Below are 21,501 nucleotides of genomic sequence, written 5' to 3' on the forward strand. Positions count from 1 at the left end.
CAATTTTAAGAAGCTAACCCCCACGATACATAAAATCGCTGTCGTAAATGTTGTATTAAAGCTGCCCAGGCCTACCTCCCTCTCCTAAAGGCAAAATGTAAGTTGTACTCCAAGCAAGATTTACGTTTGCTCCTTCAGGGAGGTAGCAGAGATAAGCGCACGCATTCTGTCCCAGGGATGTATGGCTGGATTTGACCTACATCTGTATTATTTAACGTAATTCTCTTTCAGTGATGTATGCTTAGATTTCACAACCCCAATTGTTCCATGCCAGGATCGAGCTAGAAACATTTTTATTCCAAAATGATCCCCTATACATTTATAGCAATTCCAGGACCTTTATAGCCAACCCACAAGTCACTTTCCTACAGAAACATGCGCTGTGTCAAGGAGTCCCCCTGTTCCTGTGCGTTGGCAATGTGTCACTCCTGGGCCACGTCTTCTGTAAAGGTCACTCTTTCAGCTTCGTCCCTAGGGAAAGATGGAACTGCTTTGGTTAAAATGCTATGTATTATAGAAACAGCGCCTTACGAAATAGTCGTGAGTTAAAAATCAAAGTATCGGTGTTCCCAGTGTGGCTCAGCAGAAATGAATCTGACTAGCATCCATGAGGATTCGGGTTTGATCCCTGGCCTCGCTCAGTGGGCTAAGCATCTGGTGTTGCCATGAGCTGTGGTGTAGGTCACAGATGGGGCTCGGGTCTGGCGTGGCTGTGGCTGTGGTATAGGCGGGCAGCTACCGCTCTGATTTGACCCCTAGCCTGGAAACTTCCACAGGCCTCAAGTGAGGCCCTAAAAAGACCGAAAAAAAAAAAAAAGTATCTTACATGATTAACTGCAGAGCATCACCTGGAAGTGGTTTAAGCGACTCCATCAGAACTGGGTTGGGTCCACTCTCGCCTCTATGTGTGTGCAAAGCAGGCTGCAGCTCTTGCGCCTGAGCATGACTCTGTCGGATGGCACACAGGTTCCCTCTTCACTTAAACTCTCCGGGGATGCCTCACCAGCCCCTACCAGGCACCAAGGGCTGCCCTCTGGGGCTTCCAGTTGACCCTGATGGCCATTGTAAACCCTTTCCCCTGAAAAAGCAGTGTTGGGATCTGAGGCCTGTGGGCTGCTGGCGCCCCCAGTCTCTCCCAGTGCATGGGCTCTGGCCTGTGCCAGTGAGGCTTCCTCACCCAGTGGGACACGCAGGGAACTGCACGCCTGGTAATATGAAGGCCAGGCTGAGCACAGAGTCTTAGTGACAATTTACCACTTCTGCCTTTTACTTTACGTAGCATCTGCCACCGCGTCTTTTCTGTGCCTGATACAAATATACCCTCCCTTTGATTCTTCGGGGCTCAGACTTTTGTTTGCATGGGATGGACCTTGAGGACACTGGACAGACCTTGAGGGCGTTATGCTAAGTGAAATAAGTCAGACAGACAAAGACAAAACAGCATATGATCTCACTTCTATGTGCAATCTAAAAAAATAAAACAAAACCTGAACTTACAGATACAGAGAACAGATTGGTGGTTGGGGGTGGAGGAGAGGAGGTGAAGGGCACCAAAAAGCACAGACTTCATTAGGTTTAAGGGGTTCGGGGCAGGGCCCAGGAACAGCAGGCCCCACATGTGAAGCTGATGACCGTGGATTTTTAGAAAAAGGCACCAAACAGTCATTCGTCCCTTTCTGTGGTCATTTCATACAATCCCCTTCCCTGCTTACTTTATCCTAGAGTTTTAATTATGACCTATATACTAATGCTTTCCAAGCCCATATATCTGTAGCCCCAACCTTTCTCTTGAATGTGAGGGTTAAATTTCCATCAGCCAACAGACATTTCTCCCTTGATGTTCTCCAGATCCTTTCAAAATAGTTTCAAAATATAATAATGAAAAGTTATTTCCTCCGAAGACATTTGAAATTACAGGCCACTCGTTGAGGCCTGCTTAGGTAACAAAAAGCTAGGGACGCCATGCAAGGTAAAGAAAAATTTGTTTAAATTTCTCATAAATTAAAAAAAAATGGGAGGGGGGATTCCCATCATGGCTCGGTGGAAATGAATCCGACTAGCATCTGGGAGGATGAAGGTTCGATCCCTGGCCTCGCTCAGTGGGTTAAGGATCTGGCGTTGCTGTGAGCTGTGATGTAGATCCCAGATGTGGCTCAGATCTGTCATTGCTCTGGCTATGACTGTGGTGTAGGCTGGCGGCTACAGCCCCAATTTGACCCCTAGCCTGGAAACCTCCATATGCCTTGGTTTTGGACCTAGAAAGACCAAAAAGAAAAGAAAAAGAAAAAAGAAAAGATTACTAATGGCTGAACAACCTATAACTGCAAGAAAGCAGTTTGCTTCCACAATCTCTACATTTGGGACTAAGCATCATCTCTCCTGCTGAAGACACAAACAGATATTCAAACATTTCATTGTCACTTAGTGTTTTTTTGCCTTGTTTCCTCAAGAGAAAGGTAACTCTGTATGGGCATGGTTAACCAGTATGGGTACTGGATTTTCTGCTGCTTCTCAGAGGACAGTGGTGGAAATTCCAACTTGAGAACCGGAGTTGATATATCCCCTGAGAAGTCAGATCTGTAGTGGTTGTCAGGCTCCTTTTGTTGCAGGCAGCAGAGACCCACTCAGTTTTAGGGTTATTGTAAGGCTATAGTACAACCAGGAACACAGGACACCTCCCCCCCCCCCCCGCCCCAAGGGGAACTGGGTGCCTTCAGAACATTGGGACAGCACCGTTCACAAAGGGGCTCACAGACTGACAGCTTTTCCTTGGGCCACAAGCAGCCCCAGGCTCTGTCTGTGCTCCCTCGTTTCGTCTTTACAACAGCCTCAGAAGAAGCACCATCCTTGTTCCTGCTTCACGTGGGAGAAACTGAGGCAGAGAGTGGTCAAGCACCACATCCCAGCTGCTCTGGCTCCATATTCTTTCTCTCTGTGCAGGGCGGCTGCTCTCCTGGTTGTTTTCCCCCAAAAGGTCACGGGGAGCTTCACTGTGTGATGGGTCAGTGACTCCCTATCACCTGCTCTTGCTCCTGCTCGCTGACGCCACATCTTCTGTCTTAAAACTTCATTCACTCCCCAGCCCATATGCTTTGAGGGCAGTGTCACTGGTGGTGGTGGGCATGTTGGCAGGTGCCAGGGCAGCTTTGGTGCCTTGGCCAGGTATAGAGGCGCTGTGGCATCATCAGAGCCAATAGGCATGTAGCGACATCACCATAGTCTGGCAAAGCAGGAGACAAAGCAAGTCAGAGGACAGAAATGTAATCAAAGCAAACACCCTCTTATGGCCCTGAGTTCCGAAGGCATGAGGGCCAGCCCCCAGTGCTCCTAGAGCCCGCTGGTGAGAAATCGAGAGGGACCGCAAATTCCATAGGCAGGCGAGAATGGCGGGACCCAGGAAGTGTTGTTTTTGCTATTAGATGAGTTTTTTTCTCTTTTTCCTCACCAGGCTGGTACGGACTGGGAAACATGCATTCCGTACTTGCAGCTCTCACAAAATAGAGCCGTAATCCATCCTCCTCCAAATGCAGATGCTCACTGCGTATGGGTTGGACTCCCGCTCATTTCCTTTTCCCTATCATCTCAAGGCCAAGGCCCCAAAGAGCACCACCTTCTCCGCAAAGCACTTCCCCTGTGACCTTCCAGATGTCCTGAGACTCTCCTGTGCACCAAGTACTGTTCTACGCACTGAGGCCAGAGCAATTGATAAAAGGCATAAGGCCCCCGCCAGATTGAAACACACACTGCAGGTTGGAGAACATCTGTCTTGTACACGCCTCACCCAAGACAGGATTTGTCTTCCCCCGGAGTCCTGACCACCAGTCTGCCAGCCTTGGCTTCATACCCCTCCAGGGATGGCCATTCTGTCCGCATCAGCTCTTCAGGCTTAGAAAGCTCTTGCCTAAATGGTGTCAACATCTGTTTTCCTGCGGTGTCTATTTCTTGGCCTTGGTTTCGTTCTCTGGAGCTAGATAAAATAAAGTTCCCTTTCATCTGACAGCCCCTCCAATATTGGCCCATCTACAAACACTCAGCCTCGCACCGGCTCACCCTCCCTCTCTCTGCCACCCTCCCGTTTTCCCACCAAGCTCTGGTCAGACCTTCTTCTCTTCTCTTGCCCCCATCCTTGCCCTACCCTCTTTCAACCTCAGCATCTGGCTCATTTGGACTTCTTAGACTTTATTTCTTTCATGCTATTTCTCCCCCCTCTTTCCTCCACTGCAATCTTAGCACCCAACTCTAAGCCTATGCTGTTTCAGTCTCTGTGTTTGCATGCTAGTGTATTGCCACCCTGGACAAACTGGAATGGGACAGGTTGTGGTAAGTGGTGGTGGTAAGTTGGCCCTTTATTGGGGGCTTTGTTTTGTCTTTGGCTGGGTCAATCGTCTATTATTACCACGCAGAATTATTTAAGAAACTGGATTGGGGAGTCCATATGTAGTAATTCTTTTGATCACTAAAATAAAATTTAATAAAACATCTCCACCAGCAAGACTTTGTACAGATAAAAAGTAGGCAGAGAATGAGTAAATGGATGGATGTTTTCTTGCCATAAGTCTTAAAATCAGAGTTGTCCATTTTTAGTTTATTTCTCCTCCTACCAAATAAAGAGGATAGTTTTTCAAATCGAAGTAGCTAAGTTTCCGTCATTACACTTGCTAGTTTATTTATATTAAATAAGTATATAATCTCATCACACTGTGCAGCATAATTAGCAAGTATTTCTGTTGTTGAATCCATGACCCGGTTTCCTGAAGACATCTGTTTTCTAAAAGGATTTTTTTCAAACTGAGATTAAAAGGCGCTACTCAAGTAAGGTTGCCAGATCAAATACAGAACACTCAGCTACATTTGAATTTAGGTTAAACAGCAAATAATTTTTAGTATAAGTATGTTTCAGATATTACATGAAACAGACTTATACTAAAAAACTACATGCTATTGATCGGAAATTCAGATTTATTTTAGCATCTTACATTTTTCTTCTTTCTTTCTTTTCTTTTCTTCTCTCTCTCTTTTCTTTTTTTCTAAATCTGACAACTTTATACCCAAGATGTAAGCCTTAGACATTCATCTCAATTCCCACCCCTTCCACCGTTAACCTCCCTCTTCTTCCTCCTCCAGCCCACCTACGTTTCTCTTTCTTGGCATCTTTTAGATGAAAAGCTCAGATTGCAGTTCTCCCTGGTGTAATGGCCTCATTTCTACTCCCAACTGTTTTTATTTTTCCCCTTTTGACAATATACAACAGGTGTACACCCTTGGCTGATTTCTGCTGTCGATTTATGTTTGGTTGTTTTTTTTTTTTTTTCTTTCCTGCTGTCGATTTAAAAATGTGTATAGGACAATCTGCTGGGAAAATTGGCTTACACAACTGAAGTGATGACTAAGAGTTTAACAGTTGCAAACAGGTGAAACCAGTCTCACTGTGCAAATGATGCAGAGGGTCAGTCTGGGTGGAGAGCTGTGACAGTAAAACACAATTGCCTGTCAACAGAAAGGAGTTTACGAGATGTTATCACCTATGATCTAAAGGTCTTATATATTCAGCATGTTTCTTTTTTGCAACTGAGACCTGGATTCATTTACTTTTTTTTTTTTTTTTAATAGTTCTCTAACTCCATTTCCCTTTTATCCCATAAGCTCTTTTTTTTTTTTTTTTTTTAAACCTTTTCTCTTTTTTTTCTTTTTTTCTTTTTTGGCCACCCGACAGCATATGGAGTTCATAGGCAAGGGATCAGAACCTGTGTTGTCACAGCTGTGGCAACAGCTGATCCTTACCCCACTGTGCGAGGCCGGGATTAAACCTGCGTCCCTGTGCTCCAGAGACGCCACCGATCCTGCTGTGCCACAGTGGGAATGTCTCATCCCATAAGCTCTTGAGACCATTGGCAGAGGCGGTCAGAGAATACTCCATGGATGGAACTTTCTGAGGGCTCCGGGCCCTCCCCTGCCTCAAGAGGCTTTCTCTTTAGGAGCCTGGGGAGTGCAGAACTGAGCGTAATCCATGACCACCTTCTCTCAGCCAGCAGCACGGAGTCATTCATGCTATTGTGCTGACTCTATGATTTGTTTCATTATTGTTTATGGGTCTGAGCAGGTGCATGTGCAGAATCATAAGCACAGACGGAAAGGCCACATTATTCTTGTTGAGAGTAGGCTACGTCAATGTCCCTGGCATGAGGCTTTACATTGTTAGGTAATGATTGTCAATCTATCAGACAATGCAAGCCCGTTCATTGTACACTCATGTGCTCTATCTCTCTGGAAATGATAAACTAGGCTGCAAGCTGCTACCTGTGTTTAACAAAATGCTATTAGAATAGTCTGTGAGACTCTAATAAATTAAATATGGATACTGAGATATTAACAATAAACAGCTTAGCAGAGCAAATTTTAGGATGTCTGTGCGTTTCAAAGAACAAACTTGAGATGTCATGAAGCTTGGATTCTCACACTTTATATATATAACAATGTTCCAGAGATTCTTCCAAATACAGATTCCTCTTATGTCCTATTCTCAGATTCTGTTTCAGCAGGTATGTAGCATTGTGGTTAAGAGCATGGCTTAGGGAGTTCCCGTCGTGGCTCAGTGGTTAACGAATCCAACTAGGAACCATGAGGTTGCGGGTTCGGTCCCTGGCCTTGCTCAGTAGGTTAACGATCCAGCATTGCTGTGAGCTGTGGTGTAGGTTGCAGACGAAGCTCGGATCCCACGTTGCTGTGGCTGCGGTATAGGCCAGTGGCTACAGCTCCAATTAGACCCCTAGCCTGGAAACCTCCATATGCCGCAGGAGCAGCCCTAGAAAAGGCAAAAAGACAAAAAAAAAAGGAGCATGGTTTAAGAGTCAGACTCATCTTCCTCTTTATCCTATGAAATTCCTTCTTGTCTCCATCTCCTCATCTGTAAAATGGGAACAATGTTGCCCTTGCATGGAGGTGTTGTGAGGATTAAGAGTGACCATCAGTAAAGCGCTGAGTGGATCACCCATGTGTGTTAGAATTTAAAAAAAAGAAAAAAAAGCCAGCAGGCCAGGTGACGCTGGCAATCGGCACACACTGTACTGAACACTGCCGTGTGGCCTCAGGCTAGCTATTGACTCCGTGTGGGCTGTGCATAAATTAGTTAATCTCTCTGTGCATCAGTTTACTGCCAGTAAAATAAGCTTGTGAATTCTTCACTAACTCACAGAGCCAGTCCTTGAGAAAGGAAGTAGCTACATTTCCCCCAATAGCCTGGCAGCATTCACTCTGCACTGTGTTTGGAAGAGTAAGAAATACATAGTAAACAAAGATCATGCCAACACTGTAGGCACCAATAACACACTTTGGCTCTTTCTTTACTGACCCTCTTATGGAGAGTGATCACAAGAAGTTTGCAGTCTTGGTTGTCATGACAGGTCTGGCACACATGAAACTATAAGCACGCGGCACAACACCACAGATGCATTTGAACAGGTGGGAGGCCTCAATGGCCACAAGTGGAGGTTCCTTTCTTGGGCCTCCTCCATGACCTCAAAATGCTGGTAGGCCCCAGGGATCTGGCCTCTTCGCAGTCTACACCATCTTCCTAGGTGAGGTCTACACTCTGTCTTTTTGTACCTCTAGCCTACTTCTCGTTGGATTTCAGACTTGTAGGTAGCCCACTGTCTGCCCAGCGTCTACACTTGGATGCCTAAAGGGATCTCACACTTAATATTAAAAGAGAACTCTTGTTTCCAAATCCAACATCTCTCCTGTCCACCAGATCTATGTTCACTTCCTCCCCTGGGCTTTCCATTCCAGGTACTCAGACTAACATTAAGAAGTCACCCTTGGGGGTCACCAGATTAAGGATCTTGCGTTGTCCCTGCTGTGGCTCATATTTGATCCCTGGCCCAGGAACTTCTGCACACTGTGGGCACAGCCATAAATAAATAACTTAATTCAAAAAGTAGACTAATTTTTTAAAGTCACCCTTGATACTTCTCTCTCTAAAAGCCCTATAATTTCTCACCTTTGCATCCTTCCTCTCCTCATTTCCTGCTACACTGTGCCTCACATTAGCTTTCTTGCTGTTCTAGAACATTCCTCATCTTTCTGGAATACTCCTCTCTCCAGGACTTCACTTCCTGTTCCCTTTACCTGGAGCACTCTACTCTTGGGTTCGTTCATGGCTGATTCCTTCTCGTAATTCAAGTCTCTGCTGAAATATCAAATGTCTTCTCAAAGAAGCCTTCCCTAACCACTGTATGAAAAACAGCCTCACTCCCACGGTCACATTCTGGCCTTTATCTTGCCTTTTAATTTTTTCTCATGGCACTTTTCTCAATCTAAAGCTACACACTCACTTGTTTTACTTGCTTGTTGTCTGTCTTCCACATTAGAATAAAAGTTCCAATAGAGCAAACACTTGTCCCATGATATCTTGAGCTTAGGATGGTGATAACTCATAGTGGGTCTCAGTAAATCTTTGCTGCAAGAATGAATTAATGGATGGTAAAGGAATATCAATTATTAACAGCAAAGGAGTTTGGGAAACCAGAAGAATAATGGTCATTAGAATACTTAAAAAAAGATTCTCTTTGGGCTTCAAAGGGCTAAAAGGACTTGGATGGGTGAAAAAAAAAAAGAAGAAAGGGCATGGAGTTTCCACTGTGGGGCAGCAGGATCAGCAGCATCTTGGGAGTGATGGGAAGCAGGTTCAATCCCCCGGGCCCCCGGCCCCAGTACAGTGGGTTAAGGATCTGACATTGCTTCATGCAGCGGCAGCTTAGGTCTCTGCTGCAGCTCGGATCTGATCCCTGGCCCAGGAGCTCCATGTGCCATATGGCGGCCAAAAATGAAAACAAAGAAGAAGGAGGAGGAGGAGAAAGAGAAGACGAAGAAAGGGATAACAAGTGGGGAAGAGCACAGGTAAAGCCCAGACATGGCCACAGTATTTGTGGGGCAAGGAAAAGAAGCTGACCTGATAGAGACAGAGAGCAAATGATGGACATGAAAAGAGACTGAGGTTGAGTAAGTATGAGAGGTCAGACCAGTGCAAAGGCTCAATGTCACAGAGGAGCTGTTTGATGGAAATGTGACTTCTTCCAGGGAGGTGGCAAGGGGTCAGTGACAAATGTAGCATCATGGAGTAAGGGAAACGAAATAAAGGAGAGTTCTGCCACCAGTACAAGGCTCAGGCAGAGCCCTGGGAAAAGACACAGGGCTCTGCAAGATTTCCCCTAGAGCTGGAGTAAGAATCTCAAGAAGCCCTTTTGCTCCTGGGACATCTCAGAAACTTGGAGGTCACAGCAGAATCTGAGAATGGGCGCAGGCAAGAGGACCTCACATTACTCAGTGGTCAGGGGGCAATTCAATGTTGCCATAGAATCCAGGAACCATTGGATCTTGTGTGAAGGCATGGGAATGAGGGCCCTTCTGAAAACACATTGAGGGTATCGTTGGGAAAATGTCAGGTTTTTAATGACTGAAAAAGGACCACAACAGAATTTCAAGTGAATCTTTCCCTGGTTTTGCTATAACTCAAAACATTGGTATGATTCAAAGTAATACGTTGTGGCTTTGCTCCAAAGATGCACCCACTGACCTTTTGAGAAATCATATTTTTTCCAGATGTTGTGCAACAGTGGTAGAGAATTGATTTACTGTGAGAAAAAAGCTGGAAACGACCTAGATAAGTACAGCAAAACCCAAAGGACCTAGTCATTTTTCTATTCAGATTGAGTAACTAATTAGATGGTAAAATGTGTTATATAGTTGCCTGACTTCGATCTCCCCTCAAAAATGAGAAAAGCACATTATGTAGCAGCAAAGTGAGGCTGTAAAGATGCTTCAGAATTTACTTTATTCACAAGCCTGTAATTGCATTAAAAAAAAAAAAAAATCCCAGAGTTCCCCTTGTGGCTCAGTGGTAGGATCCATGAGGATTCGGATTTGATCCCTGGCCTCAATCAGTGGGTTAAAAATCCCACGTTGCCCTGTAGGTTGCAGTCATGGCTCCGATCTGGCGTTGCTGTGACTGTGGTGTAGGCCAGCAGCTATAGCTCTGATTCGACCCCCAACCTGAGAACCTCCATATGCTGCACTTGCAGCCCTTAAAAAAAAATATTGAGAAGAATAAAAAAAGAATAGATCTGCCTTGGAACTGTGGCGCAATGGGATCAGTGGCATCTCTGCTGTGCTGCGACACAGATTCAGTCCCCAGCCCTGCACAGCTGCCACAGCTGCAGCTCAGATCTGATCCCATGAGATGGCCAAAAAAGAAAAAAAAAAAAAACACTTTTCTTTGGAGTTCCCTGGTAACACAGTGGGTTAAGGATCCTGTGTTGTCACTCCTGTGGCTCAAGTTGCTGCTGTGATGCTGTGATGCTGGTTGGATCCCTGGTCTGGGAACTTTCACATGCCATGGGTGCAGCCAAAAGAAAAGAAAAGAGGAAAAGAAAAAAGAAAAGAAAAAGAATAGCTCTCCCTTGTCACAGAAAGGTGGAACCCTTTGAAACAAAATTGCTGAAGAGTTGACTATCTTAGAAATGGCTAGATATCACTTCTGTCAAGCAAAATCCAAGAAAACAAAAGACTAAGACCACACAAGAATATGCAGAGAAACAAAGAAGAAAATTTCCCTTCCTCCTCCTCCAAACAGGGGCCACATCTTCTTTGTCACCACATCTCCAGTGCCTAGAATAGAGAGAAAAGCAGGATAGTTCTGTGGGGACATAGTTCATATGGTAGCTCTGGGTGCTTGCATCCGCACTCTGAACTGAAAGTTTCTCCAGAAGTTACTCTGTATCAGACACCCTGCTAAGCAGGTTCTCATCCAAAACAAGCAACAAAAGGGAATTCTGATTGTGGCTCAGCAGCAAGGAACCTGACTAATACCCATGAGGATATGGGTTCGATCCCTGGCCTCACTCATTGGGTTAAGGATCTGGCATTGCCATGAGCTGTGGTGTAGGTCGAAGACGCGGCTTAGATCTGGCATTGCTGGGGCTGTGGCTGTGGTGTAGGCTGGCAGCTGCAACTCCGATTTGACCCCTAGACTGGGAACTTCCAGGTGCAGCTCTAAAAAGACGAAATAAATAAGCAACAAAAGGATCTGGCCTGCCTCCCTAAAGCCTAAAAAGCAATACAGATGGACAGTAAGAAAAACAAAGAAGGTCTAAGATAAACTGAACTGGCTCCACATTGAGAATTCCTGCAGGTTTCCCATTAGCAGACGGTCCTGTTCTCTGATTCTCACGTTAAAGGAGCCAGATGGGGAAGGGGAGGGGGGTGTTGGGGGAGGGAATGGAAAAGGAAATGATAGAATCAGAATTAGACAAAGCACATCTGGCCAATCAGTAATCCTCCAGTTCTAATGACTCTTGAGAACTATAGTATTTGCAAGAATTATCAAGCATTATCCTTGTATGCTCATGACAGTCAAGGAGTAAGCCAGTAAGAGATTTCATCTTCACTCTCTCTTTCAACAAAGGTCTGATCAGCACTGGGCATGTCAGGCTTTCAGCTTGTTGCTTATTTTACAGAGATAAGCAAAACAGAATCCTTACCGATAGCTAGCTCATAATTGAGACAACCCAACAGCAAGGACCACAAGGATTGGTCAGTGCTGGGACAGCGGCATGCCTGGGATGCTAGGGAAGCCTTGGAGTATGGTCAGAACAGGTGCCAAAACCAGGTGACACTAGAGCTGTATCCAGAAAGATCAGTAGGAGGTAGATACAGGTGAAGAAATAAAGGAAGAGATTCGAGGTAGGAGTAAAAGTCATTAAAAGATGAGAGCAGCTGGGCTGTTGGGGAATCACAGTGAGCTGGTACCTCTAGAGTCTGACATGAGGCTGAGGATCAGCAACTGAGGCTGAAAAAGCAGCAGAGACAGATCAAGAAAGACTCTCATGATTAGCTATTCACCCGAAAGCAACGGAGAACCATGGAAGGGTTTCCAACCCGAAACACAAATATCACATTCACGCTTTTGGAAGTTCACCTGAGAAACTGTGTGATACACAGACTTGTGAGTCAGGAAATAAGACTGGAGACAAGAAGACTACTTAGCGAGGGATGGCAAGAAACCAGGTGAGAAATTGCACAGGGCCTAAACCCAGGAGCACCAGGGAGGATGAGAGGAAGGAGGCCACCTGGCCTTTGGGTGTGAAGAATGAGGTGGAGTGATTACTGAAGCTGTAGGCCTAAGGTCCACTAGATCAGTGGCTTACAGACAGTTTATCTATAGCCTACAGCAAAAATACGTTTAATAGCACAATCCTGTGGACACATAGACACCCATGTAAAAATTCACTTAACAGTATTTACCATTGCAAAGTGTGGTGGGCTCTAATAACTTTCCCTTTTATTCCATTTTTTAAAAATGCGGGTCAGATGTATATTAATAGGATGCAACGTTTAATTTAAAGCATGTTGTCCTAGGAGTTCCTGTCGTGGCGCAGCGGAAACAAATCCAACTGGGAACCATGAGATTGCGTGTTCGATCCCTGGCCTTGCTCAGTGGGTTGAGGATCCGGCGTTGCCGTCAGTTGTGGTGTAGGTCCAGACATGGTTCAGATCTGGTGTTGCTGTGGCTGTAGTGTAGGCCGGGAGCTGTAACTCTGTTAGACCCCTAGCCTGGGAACCTTCATATGCCACAAGTGCGGCCCTAAAAAGCAAAATAAAAAGGTTGTCCTAGACGGTACACTTCTGGTGGCAGGGACCATATCTTACATAATTTGTATTCCCCAAAGCATCTGTTATAATACCTATCGCATCATTAATTTTCTTGGAAGGAAGGAAGGGAGGGAGGGAAAGGAAAGAAAGAAAGGGTTTTCTGGTCACTTTAATTTTCTCTAAAATCATGATGAGATCCTGTCACCTTGATTTTCTTGAACTTCTATACCTAGTTTATATTTTCCACACATTTCCAGGATGATTTAAGCATGAATCATTAGTGCCTGGGTTGAGATATGATGGTTTGCTTTTTCTCTTCACTGTGTCCCCAATACCAACCCTGTAAACCACACCAAGTCTTATACGCATAGTGTCTTAAGCTAGTCTGGACCGGCCAAGCAATGTGCTTCCACGTCATGGCTGCAGTTTTTTCTCTGCAGATTGTCAGGCTCTGTACCACGTGACCCCATCACAGCTGCCTGGACCAGAGGAAGCTGGCAGTGGGAACCAACACACACACACACACACACAGAGAGAGAGAGAGAGAGAGAGAGAGAGAGAGAAAGAGAGAAAGAGGAAGTAGAAACCAGGAGGAAACAGAAGCTGTGAGCAAGCTGAAGGCAAGAGGAAGAGAGGACGGGACAGGATGCAGAAATTGGTTGGTAGGAACAGGTGCAGTTGAAGAAGCAGAGAGTAGTTGAGAAACCATAACACAGAAGCACTAAAGAGGGACTCTGTGACCCGCTTCCACTCACAGGGACCAGATACCCAGTGAAGCTGTGATGAATCCTGAGTTACCTATCACGTCTCTTAGTACATTTCAGGCTCTGTGATGGCTGGCTTTTCATAGGTTCCTCTTGCTTCATGAGGCCTGATTGTCATAAATAAAATATCTCTCTTCCTTACTTTCCTATGTATTTAAGAAATCCTTGGAGTTCCCATTGTGGCTCAGTGGTTAATGAACCCAACTAGTATCCATGAGGACACAGGTTCGATCCCTGGCCTTGCTCAGTGGGCTAAAGATCTGGCGCTGCCCTGAGCTGTGGTGTAGGTCGCAGGCGCAGCTCGGATCCAGCATTGCTATGGCTGTGGCGTAGGCCAGCAGGTGTAGCTCTGAATGGATCCCTAGCCTGGGAACCTCCATATGCCGCAGGTGCAGTCCTCAAAAGACAAAAGCCAAAAAAAAGAGAAAAGAAATTCTTAAGTTACGGAAAAGTAGCAAGAATAATATAGCCACATACTCTTTACCCAGATTCATCAATGTTTAACATTTTGCCACATTTCCTTTGTCTTTTTTCCTGCAGCATTTGAGAATAGGATGCATATGTCATCTTCCTTTGCTTCTTACTGCTTCAGGGTGCATTGCCTTAGAACACAGATATTTTCTTCTGCAACCGCAATACAGGCATCGAACTCGGGAAATTGTACATGGACTTAATACTTTAAAAGTTTCTACACCAGTGTTCATTGCAGCGCTATTCACAGTGGCCAAAAGGTAGAAACAAACCAAATGTCCATCCAGAGATGAATGGAAGACAAAATATGGTGTATGCCTACTGTGGAATATTTTTCAGCCTTAGAAAGGCATGGCATTCTGATTTTTGCTGCAACTTTGAGGACATGCTGTGAAATAAGCCAGACACAAAAGAGCAAGTGTTGTACGATCCTGCTTACACAAGGTGCCTAGAATAGGCATGTAACAGAGACAGAAAGTAGAATAGTGGTTACCAGACTCTGGGAGAAGGGAACATGGGCAGCTGCTGTTTAATGGGTGCAGGAGTTTCTGTTTGGAAAGATGAAAACATCCTAGAGATGGTTAGTGATGATGGTTGTTCAATGCTGTGAACTTAGGACTGCTGAACTATACACCTCAAAGCAGTTAAAATGGTAAATCTGATGTTACATTTTACCTCAATTTTTAAAAAATTTCAAAGTCTGTGACTTGTCCCAATGTCTTTTATAGCATTTTCACTCCAGTCCAGAATCATGCATTTCACACATTGCATTTTTGTGTGTCTTTTTTTTTTTTTTTTTTTGCCTTTCCCAGGACTGCTCCCGCAGCACATGGAGGTTCCCAGGCTAAGGGTCCAATCGGAGCTGTAGCCACCCGCCTACACCAGAGCCACAGCAACTCGGGATCCGAGCCACGTCTCTGTGACCTACACCACAGCTCACGCCAACGCCAGATCCTTAACCCACTGAGCAAGGCCAGGGATCGAACCCGCACCCTCATGGTTCCTAGTCGGATTCATTAACCCCTGCGCCACCATGGGAAGTCCCACACATTGCATTTCATTGGTATGTCTCCTTGCAAGGGTGACTAATTCCTTCCTATTTGCCTGGACTTTTCTGATTTTAGCCCTGAAAGGCCTGCATCCTGGGAAACTGCTGACTTCCAGGCACACAGGGATGACTGGTGGCCCTGCTCTTTAGTCACCTTTGATATGTCACCGTTCCTCAGCCTTTGTCTTTGAGTACCCTTTTTAAAGAAATCGGTTATTTCGTAGAATATTCCCTCCTTTGATTTTACTTGATGTTTTCCCAGCTTATGCATTTCCGGCTGGGGTACCTCATTAGCAATGCCGCATTCTTGTGGAGTAGCTCAGTTGGAGACACAGGTATCTTTGCCTCATGTTGTCAATTTTTTGTTTGTTTGTTTTTGTTTTTGTTTTTGTCCGCCTTTTTTCTAGGGCTGCCTCCCTCGGCATATGGAGGTTCCCAGGCTAGGTGTCCAATCGGAGCTGTAGCTGCTGGCCTACACTAGAGCCACAGCAAAGTGGGATCCGAGCCTCGTCTACAACCTACACCACAGCTCACAGCAACACCAGATCCTTAACCCACTGAGGAAGGCCAGGGATCGAACCCGCAACCTCATGGTTCCTAGTCGGATTCGTTAACCACTGAGCCACGACGGGAACTCCCAAGTTGTCAGTTTTGATCATGGTCAAGGTGTGGTCCACTTTCACAATCATCTGCTTACTACTTTCCTCCCTGTATATGCTTTTTTTTCCTTCCAGTTTTATTGCGATGTAATTGACACACAGTACTGTATACATTTTAGGTGCACAGCATAAGGATTTTACTTACCTACATCATGAAATGATTACCACAGTAAGTTTAAATAACATCCCTCATCTCAGACAGATGCAAAATTAAACAAACAGAAATGTCGTCTTTCCTTATGATGAGAACTCTTAGGATTTACTCTCTTAACAACTTCCATATATCCTATACATCAGTGTTAATTATTTTTTACCCTGTTGTACATTACATGCTAGTACTTGTTTCTCTTACATCAGGACGTTTGTACCTGTTGACTGCCTTCGTCCAATTGCATCCCCAGCCCCACACCTCTAGTAACCACACATCTGACCACTTTTTCTGTGAGTCTGTTTTTGAAGCATGATTGGCTTACCACACTATGTCAGTTCCTGGGACACAGCATAGTATAGTTCTCCATATTTTTCTATTCTAGATATCTCTATATATTTTGAAATGATGACCACAATGTCTAATGACTATACCCCCCCATATATTTTTAAAATAAACATCTATCACAAGGTATATAAGTGTACCCTGCAATCTGAAAGAGTCTGAGCAGAAGCTAAACATTTGATAGGAAACATCTGACAGAATCCTTGCACTTGAGAGAAGCAAGCATTTCGGGGTCCCCTTTCCATTGTCAGCACAAGTCACAAGAAACCACTTTATTCCTCACCCCTTCCCTTCTTGGCCACTGTACGTTTTTGAGGAGAAAGACTTTTCAAAATGCAAATATTTCTATACAACCTTTAAAAAAAAAGTCCTCACCTTGCAAGTAAGGAATGCACTGTTTTCCTGTTTGAATTCTGCACCTGGACTCTTATTCCCAAAGTGAAGGGTGTTTTCTTGGGAAAAGCACATTATTTATAAGTAGCAGAGATCTCTACCTCTTTTTTTTTTTTTTTTTTTTTTGGATAGCCCTCACTGAGTTTGTTGTATATTTGGTAAGTGATTGGTTCAGCTGAACACATCTTCTTTATTAATTACCCAATCAGGTAACCAGTGAACTCTCCAAAAGCACCAGCTGTCATTGGAGGCGGGGCTTAGTTGGGGGAAGAGGTGGATGAGCAAAGGTCTCTGGGCTGTTTGGAGGACACAGAAGCCTTCAGATGCTGGGAGCACTGTGACCTGGAATTTAGCCATAGCCCTTATCACGGGCCAACATACCACAGAGTCTATTTATTTATTATGTTTTCTGTTCATTTTCTACCCCTCTGTGCTAAAATGAAGAAACGCCCCTGCCCCGCAGTGATCTTTATTTTGTTCACAGATAGTAGTGCCTGCTTCATAGCATGCACTCAATTAAAATCTATTGAGTGAATGATTGAAGGTGTTCATGAATATAATTAATGTGGTAATGTTGGAGTTCCTGTTGTGGCGCAGTGGTTAGTGAATCCGACTAGGAAACATGAGGTTGCAGGTTCGGTCCCTGGCCTTGCTCAGTGGGTTAAGGATCTGGCATTCCTGTGAGCTGTGGTGTAGGTTGCAGACTCGGCTCGGATCCCGCATTGCTGTGGCTCTGGAGCAGGCCGGCTACAGCTCCGATTAGACTTCTAGCCTGGGAATCTCCACGTGCCGCGGGAGCGGCCCCAGAAAAGGCAAAAAGACCAAAAAAGACAAGAAAAAAAAATGCGGTAATGTTGAGAGTAAATTTTATGCTGTGTATATTTTACCACTCAAACGAGTTAAAAAAAAAAAAAAGAAAAAAGAAACAACAACAACAACAACAAAAAAAACAGTCTCTGACATGGACAGTCCTGAATTGCTCATGTACAGTTGACCATGAACAACTCGGGTTTGAACTCTGGGGGTCCACTTACACATGGATTTTTTTTTCTATAGTAAATATTATACAGCACTACATGACCTACAGTTGGCTGAACGCATGGAGTTGGAATCGAGGATACAGAGGGCCTTATAGGCAGATTTTTAACTGCAAGGAGGGTCAGTGCCCCCACGCGTAGTCCAACCCCCACATCGTTCAATGGTTAACTGTATTTGAAATTACCTCAGTAGATCTGCTCTACTAAGAAATAACCCAGAACAGTTCTTCATTCCAAGAACCAACTGAAGATCAATCTGTTTCAAAGCCCCTGGACTTAAGTTTGATGTTTTCCGTTTTATTAGAGGGCTGGGATGGGGGCACATAGGGGCAGAGGTGGGAATGCAGAAGAGCAGCCCCCGTTTAGTTGCAACTTTTCCTGCCATGCTTCTTCTTGACACGTACGCTCTTGCTATCACTCCGCTGGAGTTAAAGAGCGGGGTCCTTGAACCCTAAAATTAATGAGCAAATAGTTTTGTTTTCCCTATTTCCCACAGGGGAAGGCAGGAATTCCAATCCAAATAGCAGTTTTCATTTTCTGCCGGTATTCCTGGTCAGCCACCTTCAGCTGGATATTTGAGTGCTGTGGCGACAGGGGACTTAGAAACTGCCTCTCTTGGATCACACTGCATTTGCTTGTCTCTTCTCAGATCCCTTCCTCCAGCAGTGCAGAGTCTATTCTTGCCAGGGATGAAGTCTAAGAAGCATAAAACAAGAATTACAGCTCAGAGTAGTTCTGAGCTGTAATTGGACCTATTAGATGGGGAAGATGGACCTGTGTTCATCATCCGCTCTGGGGAGCTTTCCGCTTTAGTGTTCACAAAATGCTCTATGATCTGCAGATAGATGTGCAGGCTCTGCAAAGGAGGATATGCACGCGGCTCCCGGTAAAATCATTAAGGATCAAAGCTATTTTCTCTCTGCCCTTCAAACTACCTAGTTTGCGTTTTAAGTATTTGAACACTTTTGTGCAAGTTGTGACTGTGACACCAGTTTAAACGCGCCATGCCTTTTCTGGAAAGGTCCTGACCCAGAAAAGCCTTCAGCCCAACTCTGACTCTTCTCTGAGGCTTGGGAGGAAAAGAGAGACTTCAAAGGGATGCTCGTTAATACAAGGCTTTGGAAATATACATTGGGTGCTCAATTTAAAAATAGTCTATTGATATTAATACCTAAGTCAACGAGGTAATATAATTGAGGAAATGGCCACAAAAGAGATTTTTGTCAAAGGCTGAAGCGATGGGTACCAAATCCCATCATTCACAAATTTTCTGCCATCCGTGCAGACGTAGATTCAGATGCAGAAGCAACAAACGGGTTTTCATCTACTTTGTATTATTTTAAGTGTTTTTACACATTTTATCTCATTTAACTTACACCCCTGTCTCCATTATCTGCATACATTAGGAATGCATGCTTCTCTTCTTAATGTCAATAATTTGGTTCTCAGCTAAGTAATTTTTTTCTCTCCTTCACTCCCTTTTTTTGTTTTCTTTTTTCACTTCCAGAAATGAAAGCCATTCTTTATTTTAATACTGCTGCTTCTAAGACTCAGACACATGTTTCAGGATTCTATCAAATGGAAAAAGTATGCTTTTGTTATAAGGTTAATTATATCAAACTCTAAGGTTAATTATATCAAACTCTAAGCCAATATTTTAATAACTATATTTTATTATAACTATACATTTTAATTAGAATGTCACTGCTGTATTTAGTTTAATTGTATGTTTTGATTCTGCATTGCAGTCAAATGCTAGGGTTGAGCTAAAACTGTCACGGAAGTGGGCAGGGAAGTTGCAAAGAAGGTCAGGATGAGAACTACTCACTGGGAATCAGGCTCTTAGGAGAAGGGAATATTCGACTTGCCCTTACTCCTAACTAGCTCAAGGCACTTTTTCCAATGAGCACAAGGGCTAGATGCAAATTGTACAACCTTGATTGATGTTAGCAATATATCATTGACAATTTTTTTTCTAAGCAAAACAATTGAGCAAAAAAAATAGATAAGCATTATTTGAAAAGCATCATGCTAAATAACGCCTAGATCATTGCTATATGGCTTAGTCGATAATACAAACCCAGTCAAAAATGTATGTATACTCTCCTCTGTGTAGGGACTATTATATTGTTGCAGTTCCCACTCCAGTGAATGTAATAAATAACTGTTGAGTTCTTAGAAATTTATTGATCCGTGCCCTGAAGAGATAGATAAATAGATAAATTTCAGAAGATAAATGATCCTGTGTATATGAGCTGAAAGAAAGAGGAATTCATTAGAAAATGCGAGATCTGGAGCATGAAAATCTGAATTTCAAGACTCTATTCTAACACTTACTAACTGTATGACCTTGAGGAAGTTCATTTTCAATTGTAAAACAGGGAGAAAAATATAACTTGCCTTCCAGCCGTGCCATGTTGTTTTGAGAATAAGTGATAAGGAAAATATTTTTAAAAGCTAAAACACCATAGATAAGTTATAATAATAAATACTTTTAGCAAGATCCTGATTTTACTTTCCATGTAATTTTTTGTTTGTTTAAAAATGGGTTCCCAGGAGTTCCCGTCGTGATGCAGGGGAAATGATTCTGACTAGGAACCATGAGGACACAGGTTTGATCCCTGGCCTCCCTCAGTGGGTTAAGGATCCGGTGTTGCCAATGAGCTGTGGTATAGGTTGCAGGTGTGGTTTGGATCTGGAGTTGCCGTGGCTGTGATGTAGCCTGGCAACTGTAGCTCCAATTAGACCCCTATCGTGGGAACCTCCATATGCCATGGGTGTGGCCCTAAAAAGAAAAAAAAAAATCGGTTTTCAAATATTCATTTTAATTACAAAAGGAGGAGTTCCTGCTGTGGCACAGAAGGTGAAGTATCCAGCATTTTCTCTGTGGTGGCATGGGTTCAATCCCTGGCCCAGCACAGTGGGTTAAGGATCTGGCTTGCCATAGCTGTAGCATAGGTCGCAGTTGTAGCTCAGATTTGATCCCTGGCCCAACAACTTCCATATGCCATGGGTAGAGCCAAACAAACAAACAAATCAAAAAAGGAAATACAAGCAAAAAAAGAAAAAATTTCTGTAGCCCTGCCATCCTTTTTCACATCCAAGTCTTTGCCCAAATACTACTTTCTCAGTGTGTTTTTTCAGGATATTGGGTTCAAAATTGTTGCACCACCACCTTCACACACATAAGCACCAAGCCTTCCCTGACTAGCATTTTAGGACGTGACCCAGTATGTGATACATTTATTTGTGTGTTGTCTGTAGCCCTCAGGAATTTGAGCTCCACAAGGCAAGTCCTTTTTTCATTTTGTTCACTGTTGTATCCCATTGTTGTATCTAGTCTCTGTGCATTATCAGCATCCAATAAATATTTGTTAAAATACCAACAAATCCAAACACGAATACTTTGAGCTCTTAGATGCTTCTAGTGTTTTTACATTTTTAATGCAGTGAGTGTTGTAATTTTTAACATAAAGAATATAAGTAACATTTATCAAATGCCAGGCACTCAGCTAAATAGTCTACCTTACTATTTAAAAAAAAATGTTTATTATAGTTGATTTACAATGTCCTGTCAATTTCTGCTGTAGAGCAAAGTGACTCAGTTTACGTATATATACATTCCTTTTCTCACATTATCCTCCATTGTGTTCCATCACAAGTGATTCAATAGTTCCCTGTGCTGCACAGCATATGACCCAGCAGTCCCACTCCTGGGCATATATCTGAACAAAACTTTCATTGAAAAAGATACATGTGGAAGTTCCCATTGTGGCTCAGTGGTAATGAGCCTGACTAGTATCCATGAGGATACGGGTTCAGTCCATGGCCTTGTTCAGTGGGTTAAGGATCCAGTGTTGCTGTGAGCTGTTGTGTAGGTCCCAGATGTGGCCCAGATCCCATGTGGCTATGGCTGTGGCTATGATGTAGGCCAGCAACTGCAGCTCCGATTTGACCCCTAGCCTGGCCCTAAAAAGCCACTCCCCCCAAA

General features: G+C 44.0%; 1 long non-coding RNA gene across 1 annotated transcript; it reads right to left on the bottom strand.

Annotated features, from left to right (window-relative positions):
- Positions 1-276: 276 nt before the first annotated feature.
- Positions 277-16,551, bottom strand: LOC146400156 (uncharacterized). The gene is made up of 2 exons (XR_014816323.1): positions 16,456-16,551; positions 277-3,220 (listed from the first exon to the last, which is right to left on the bottom strand). It is a non-coding gene; the product is annotated as an uncharacterized LOC146400156 (long non-coding RNA).
- Positions 16,552-21,501: the final 4,950 nt, after the last annotated feature.

This window comes from Sus scrofa, chromosome 9 (assembly GCF_054392235.1).
Source record: "Sus scrofa isolate SSC_HxYL_T2T_F1_AM1 chromosome 9, Sscrofa_HxYL_maternal_Yorkshire_Landrace_v2.0, whole genome shotgun sequence".
Classification (NCBI taxonomy): domain Eukaryota; kingdom Metazoa; phylum Chordata; class Mammalia; order Artiodactyla; family Suidae; genus Sus; species Sus scrofa.